At 42.8% G+C, this 7,885-nt stretch overlaps 1 non-coding gene across 1 annotated transcript; it reads left to right on the top strand.

Annotated features, from left to right (window-relative positions):
• The first annotated feature begins 850 nt into the window (after positions 1–850).
• Positions 851–957, top strand: LOC136524897 (small nucleolar RNA R71). The gene has a single exon (XR_010776246.1). It is a non-coding gene; the product is annotated as a small nucleolar RNA R71 (small nucleolar RNA).
• Positions 958–7,885: the final 6,928 nt, after the last annotated feature.

Genomic DNA, 7,885 nt, shown 5'->3' with positions numbered 1-7,885 from the left:
GAGGTCCAATGGCTATGGGGATGACAGGTCTTCCTGGATCGCTCTTCTTTTTAGGCAAGGTATAATCTATCCACCTTCCCATCAATGGTTGTATACAGTAGTATGCTTCATTGTGAATATCGACAAGATTTGTGGTTTCTAGATCTTCCGGTTGCCTCAGAATCTTACCTTTGTCAGTCGGAGGAACAGCAGTTGCCAGCTGAGCTATTTGTTATTCTATCATTTTATTAAAGCTATGCTGGTTCTTAATGGCAGAGGAAAGGTTATCCATTCTATTATTTATATTTTCTAAAACTCTATCATTGGAAGCTAGTTTTTTAGATAAGCCCACCATTATTTTAGCTTGGCCAGAAATTAATTCTCTCAAGGGTGGTTGATTGAAATTATTACCTTGAGGATTACCTTGGTAGTTTAACCTTTGTTGCTGATTTCATCCTTGATTCTATTGAGGATGAAAGTAGTTGTTGTTGATGAAGTTCACATCCCATGAATATTAGGGCAGCTATTCCGTGAATGCCCAGTGTTTCCACACTCTTCACATGTCATGCAGGAATCATAAATGTGAATGACTTCTTGTTTCTCATTGGCTTGATCTTTGAGCTTCTTTATCTATAGGTCCATCTTGGCAGACAGCATGTCTACCTCCTTGAGTTGATGCATACCTCCACCTCTCTTGTGGGTTTGAAGACATTCTTCATTCCAGCCTTGGTTGGAGGCCATCTTCTCCACAAGAGCTGTTGCAGCTTGTATGGTGAGTGACAGGAATGCACCTCCAGCAGCAGCATCCATAGTCTCATGGGTAATGTTGGTCAACCCATGGTAGAAAATATGCATGAGTAGCCAATTCTCCATCCCATGATGAGGGCATTCTGATATATAGTCTTGGAAGCGTTCCCATGCCTAAGGGATAGATTCATCATGTTGCTGTTGAAAGATTGAAATTCTTCCACGTAGACCATTGGTCTTGCTCGTGGGAAAGAACTTGGCTAGGAAGGCAGTGGAGCAGTTATCACATGTGGTATTTCTATCTTTGTTAGCGTAGAACCATTGCTTCGCCTTTTCCAAGAGTGATAATGGGAAGAGCCACAGTAGTATGGCATCTTTGGTCACTCCTTTGATGGTGAAAGTGTTGTAGATCTCTAGAAAATGTTGGAGATGAGCACTCACATTTTCATGTGCCTTTCCACAAAACTGGCTTGTTTGCACCATATTGATGAGAGCTGGCTTGAGCTCAAATCCATTATCTCCAACATCGATTGTTGGTCCAGTATGGATGTTGGCTATAGTTGGAGTAGAGAATTCATGAAGAGTCTTGTTAGCCATGGCTTCAAATTCTGGTGTTAAGCTTTGCCTTATTTGGTTGTCTTTCGACTCTAAAGCTAAAACTTTCTTGAGTTTAGCCTTAGTTCTTTTAAGTAATGCTTCTGGATCATCAATGTAGTTTGTTAGAAGGTAAACCAGTCATACATTACACTGCATAAGATACAAAAGTAGATGAAACAAGGGTAAACCTATTTGAGCAGAGGTCAATGGTTTATCTCGATCACATCAATAAGTATAAGTTTATCAATATTTCCTTTGCCTAGCTACCTTCCCCAGCAACAGCACCAGAAATGCTTGTTGGTATTTATTAACTTGCCACTTGTTTTAGTAGCCACCTAATGTATGTCTACATCTCTTAACATTACTTTACTAGATTGTCATCCCTAGTCATGATGCCAGAGATGCTTGTTGGTACTACTTAGCATTACCACTAGAATAATACTAAGTAGTATTTTATTATTTTATGTGACTATGTATATATATATATATATATATATATATATATATATATATATATATATATATATACCATTGTAGCACTTCATCCGGGAGTATTCCAGGTATCATTATTTATATTTTTACCATAGGGAAGGTCTAGCAAAGACATGTTTGGATAACTTATGCTATTGATGGAGAAGTAAATCATAGCCAATATTCTACTCACAATAGGGGTAAGTCAAGAAGTACATGTATATATGAATGGTGCATAGTAACTAATCATTGATCACTCAGAGTCCTCCTTTCTATGGCATTAGCATGGTTAAGTAGAATATTAGAGGAATAATTCCTAAGTCATTCTAAATTACAAGTCAAAGCATACATTGATTAGTGCAATTACACTTAGTAATCATGGCTGAGATCAACTACACATTAGGGATATTACTAAGGAAGATTAAGAATAGAGCTTGTCTTTCTTCGTAACTAGATCCTACTTGTCCTATATTCAGGGAGTGGACTACAAAGGACTCAACATGAGTGTCACATCCATGATCTACCACATGGCCCAGAATATAGGGTGCATCCACAGGTATACAACGTATAAGCACCATGCTTACGCAATGTCGACCACTCACCCTATGTACACCGGAGCGAGCGCTATATGAACTTATGCATGAATATGTTGATAATCCAACTATACTAAGCATATAATCAAAGTAGAGGAGGAACATGATAATTAGGAACATAAACGATACGAATAATGTCATAACAATTGTAGCAAACATATAAAAGTAATGAGAGATATAAAAGAGATAGGGGTATAAAGATTATACCAAGCCACGCTCTTGACACGATCAGGAATCCAAGCAAAACCTGCTGCCTCCCTCTAGACCTAGCCTAACTAGCTATGCCCTAGAATATGATGGAGCTTTGAGGATGATTAGGGTTTCTGTCTTCTCAAATGACATATGCATTAGGGGGTTTGCAAGGGCTAGTATATATAGGATGGAGCATCAATCCTGAGCCCTTGGATTAAACCGATATAAATAAACGGCGTAGATGCAATCCTTAGGGTGGTAGGGAACCGACGTAGCGAGGTGGAGGCTGACAAGTGGGGCCCTAGATCGGCTGGCCTGAGGGTGGGACCGGCTAGCCCCACCTGGTGGCCTCTCACCCTCTGCTTTGGTGTGGTGTCCTCTAGTGTCCTCTGAAACCTTCTAGAGTTGTTTATCCTATGGATAATCCTGATTAAGTCTGACATCTAGATCCACCTTGCCGGTTTTCTGTATAAACCCTGCAGAAAATATAGATTCACCAAAACTCATGGAATTTGTTAATTTAAACCCCTAGACCTTTGTTGGTGATCATATTTATGCCCTTATACATGTTATGCTGATGGTTTATATTAGTTGTTAACTACTATCAACACTTAGATAGATACACGCTCAAAGCAAAACATGCTTCCTCCATCTAGAAAATACTCTATGGGGTATACATGGTGAAGAAGAAGATGGTCCACTACTTTGACTCTCACCCAATCAGCGTGGTCGCCTCCTTTCTGCTAGGAGAGATCATCAACAATTGACATGCAATAGGGCGTATAGCCAAATGTGCTATGGAGCTAATGTCATATGACATAACGTACACACCTCATACAACCATAAAGTCTCAGGCCCTGACTGACTTCATTGCAGAGTGGACAAAGGCTCACAACAAGCCAGCTTTAGTCGACTTTGAGTATTGGAACATGTATGTCGATGGATCCTAATGCTTCAAGCACTACTACAAAAATAATTTTGCAAGGTAGTGTCAAAATAATAACCGAGGCGGTCACAAAATTCAATCGCCTATGAAAATGCTGGACAATTAATGAAGGTGGTTGTTTTATTTACCGAGGCACCAAAAAATGTTAGCCTTGCAAAATTGCTTAATGGAGGTGGTTGGTTTATTTATGGAGGTGGTTAGAAAATGCCTGTCTGCTTAAATTGATTTATGGAGGTGGTCATCTTAAGACAACCACCTCCAAAAATAGTCTATTTTGGAGGCCGTCATCTTAAGGCAACCACATCTACAAATCCATTTTTGGAGCCAGGCAACTATAAGGTTCACCTCTGTTAATCATGGCCGAGCCCAGTTGGCCCATCTCAGCTTCTATTTGGCTCATATAAGTAAAGGACTTAGGGATTCTCTCCTGGCTCCTGCACTCTTTCTCTCAGCTCTCCTGCACTCTCTTAGCCCAAATCGCATGGTGCTCCTCTCTCCCCTTATCATGGCACCCCTGCCTCTCCTCCTCGGTGAGTAGCCGCTACGGACCCAAGCAGCGGGGGCCACGGCTGCCCGTCCGACGCCCCGATAGCGGGTCACCATGCCCGTCCTTCCAACAAGCGCCCTCTAGGTGGTGGTGTGGATTTGGTGAGTGGGTGGAGGATCCAGCGAGCGGGTGGCACCCGCCCCTCTCCTCTCCCTCTCCCCCACATGCAGCAGCGCCCTTGGCGAGCGAGTGGCCTAATCTGGCGTGTGGGTAGCCCCTTGCTCTAGCGAGCGGCTCACCTCTAGACTAGTGACTCAAGCAGATTCGGCAAGCAGGTAGCCTTCTCTGGCTAGCAGCATGCCCTGAGGCCGATGACCCGAGCAGATCTCATGCATGTGGCCTCCATTGGTGAGCAGGAGGCCTCCTCTAGCAAGCAGATCAATGGTAGCGGCATGCAGGGGCGACGACATGAGGCTCAGATCTAGGCCTGGTTGGGCTATGGGCTTTTTCTTTTTTTATTTGATTTCCACAGGCAAGCATTTGATCCACCTTGGTAAATAATGATTAAACAAGACCTATAGACCAAGGTAGATGTGATGCTCGCCTTAGTTAACCCTGTTTACACCAGAATTTGGAAGAAGAGTTGCAGGGATTTGGAAGCTCCCAAAAATCATGTCATCGAGGAATCAGCTGCGTGGAGATCGGAGCTAGTTGATTCGGACGCACCAGAATTGACTTTCTTCAGATAGCGCCGGCAGGTGACGACAGAGGCTACGATCGGTGTTGGGGCGAGACATGTTGGACACTACAAAAAGGGAAAGATTAGAGTCCAAGTTATCTTAAATTAGGAATGTTTTCATTATGCCAAAGATTGTATTGAGTCATACTCGAGTAAGGTTCGTGTTTAGACTTCAGGTATAAATATCAAACCCCAGCTATTGTAAAGGCATCAACCAATCAAATACAAAGTCAACTACTTTTTTCAGCTTCGACCACCCCTTAGGAGTAGGAGTAGAGTAGATCTCGGTGAGTTCTTCAGCAAGTATGGCTGCATCGATCTGGTCGACCTCCACTGCTTGTCTGTAAGTACCGTCATGGTTTATACCTCTATTCATATGGCTGCATCGATCCGGTCAACCCCCACTGTGACTCTGGTATAGGCTAGTTATCGACTCTTTTCTAATTCAAGTATGGCCTGTGTGATTCTGCCTCACACCCCACTGCTTGAATTAGATCAAGGTCAAGTTATCGGCTCTACCTTAGCATGGCAGTCTTTGGTAGATTCATTAAGTCACCGATATTGCTTATTGCTTTCATTGTTTATCTAATTACAGCAATATCATTCTGCCCGATTGAGATTGATCTGCATTGGCCTTACATCTTGTTTAACTCATTGTTTGCTAATTTAAAACTGATCTAATCTACATCTTAAGCGATGAGTTATGTTTTTATCGGTTGTTTTGCGTCAATCTTAATCGTGCATAGCGTGCGGTTAAGGCATGTCCGATCTTGAGTAGATCTATTAGCTAATGAAAACCGTTCCATGGCCCATCATCATGGCCTGTGGGATTCTACCTCTCACCCCACTATTGGCACCATGGAGCGGGGATCGTTAGTTGGTAGAACCGTTCCTGAGAATGCATGACCTTAACTGTGCGCTATGCCTGAATCGGCTATTTAGCCGATATCGAATGCTTTCATGAACAGTTCGCATTATGAGATCGTTGAAGTAGAGATAAGTTGAAAGATATGTTAGCCCATGATCTTGTTATTGTATTATGGCCTGCATGATTCTGCCTCATGCCCCACTGATATTAGTAATGAGTTAGGGTCGTTGAGTTTATTGTTGTTTCTACGACCTGTATGATTCTGTCTCATGCCCCACTAGTCATGACGATAGATGAGATCTAACATGTTCATTAAATTTATTTTTATTAAATGGTTAAGTGATGTTGAATTGTTTCTTTATATAAAAAGGAGTTTGGCTACTTATAATCATTGGCTCAGTACAAACCGATCACCATTGATACCATATTGCCATTGATTAATATTTGCTTAAATAACATTTATCTTGAATGATAACCGATTCTTCTTATACAACCCTATGAGCTTTAACCGATTCATTCTTGTAAATATGCTAGGATCGACTATTTAGTCGATCTCCTCTCATATCAGCTCTCAGAGCCACACATTCGGGACTATCTAGCAACACCGGCACGTTCCGCCCTTAATTACTGATGAGCTTTCTCTCCTTGTCAATTACAGGGTCCAATTGACTAGCATGTCTTGGGAGGATTGCGTAGGACCGACCACCCTTGCACTGAAGCTAGGCGGATCTACTCCATCGAGCGGACCCTTCTGGCTTGCTACGTGTGTCCTCGGCATAGAGACGAAAATTTTGTGTCGACAAACCCATTTCACCCGCCTCGGTAAAAAAATCTATAGTAGTGAAGGAGCAGGAGCGGGAGTCATTCTGGTCTCCCCTAGTAGGAACCACATGATGTATGTGCTTCACTTTTGTTTTGAGGGAGCCACTAAGAATGTAGCCAAGTATGAGGCATTGCTGCATGGATTGTGTACCACAACCACTCTCGACGTTCGGAGGCTAGTTGGGTTGGGAGATTCTGAGCTCAAGGTCAATCAAGTGATGAAGGCCTCAGCATGCTAAGACCACAAGATGGAGGCTTACTATGTAGATGTTTAGAAACTCGAAGTCAGGTTCAATGTCACGGAGCTACATCATATCCCTCAAAAGGATAATGAGGAAGCCAACAACCTTGCAAGGCTAGGCTCAACTTAGGACACCCTCCCGAGTGGTGCATTCCTTGACATACTCACTAAGCCATCTATTCGCTTAGAGGCTAAACATGAGGAACCACCCAAAGAAAGTACACAAGCAAGCCTGTAGGTGGTGGTTGCAAACCCAAACTAGGCGCAACCACTCATTGAGTTCTTGAGGCATGATATCCTAACTCTTAACAAGGTGGAAGCCAAACAAGTTCAAAGGAAAGTGAAGTCCTACATGAATTTGAAGGATGAAATACATCAAAACAACAACCACCACTACCCTCCAAAGATGCATACCCAATGAAGAAGGGAAGGAGATCTTATGAGAGATCCACTCAGGAGCACGTGGGCATCACATGGCACCAAATACTTTCTTAGGCAAGGGTTTCCTATAAGGATTCTATAGGCCAACTGCTCTTGTAGATGCCCAACAAATCATCAGGACCTATGAAGCATGCTAGTTCTTCGCCAAGCAAAACATGTGCCATCTTAGGAACTACACACAATTCTGATCACATGGCCCTTTGCGATATGGGGACTCGATTTGGTTAGGAACCTCATGAATGCATGGAGAAACTTCAATCAACTGTTTATGGCAATTGACAAGTTCACCAAGTGGATCAAGGACAAACCCATAACAATGATCACGATCGACAAGGCAATCGAATTTATTCAAGAGATCATAAACCATTATGGGTCATGAACATCATCACCACCGACAACAGCACCCAATTCACGAGAAGCAAATTTGTCGAGTTAATCTCTAGATCAACATCAGGTGGGCATCTATTGCCCATCCACAAACCAATGGTCAAGTCAAGAGGGTCAACAGATGCATTCTCCATGGTCTCAAGCCTCCAACTTGCAGCAAACTTCACAAGTTTGGGGGAAGATGTGTTAAAGAGCTTCAACCATTCCTATGGTGTCTATGGACCACACCAAGCAAGGCGATAGGGTTCATACCCTTCTTCCCAATCTATAGGGTGGACGCTGTTCTACCCAAGGAGGTTAGCTATGCCTCTCCTTGGGTACATGAGTACAATGAGGATAGAGCCGAGCTGGCCATACAGGACTCTCTCGGTAGGC

Source organism: Miscanthus floridulus, chromosome 18 (genome assembly GCF_019320115.1).
Source record: "Miscanthus floridulus cultivar M001 chromosome 18, ASM1932011v1, whole genome shotgun sequence".
Lineage (NCBI taxonomy): Eukaryota > Viridiplantae > Streptophyta > Magnoliopsida > Poales > Poaceae > Miscanthus > Miscanthus floridulus.
The sequence above is the reverse complement of the archived record's forward strand: the minus strand, read 5'-3'. Positions and strand labels throughout refer to the sequence as shown.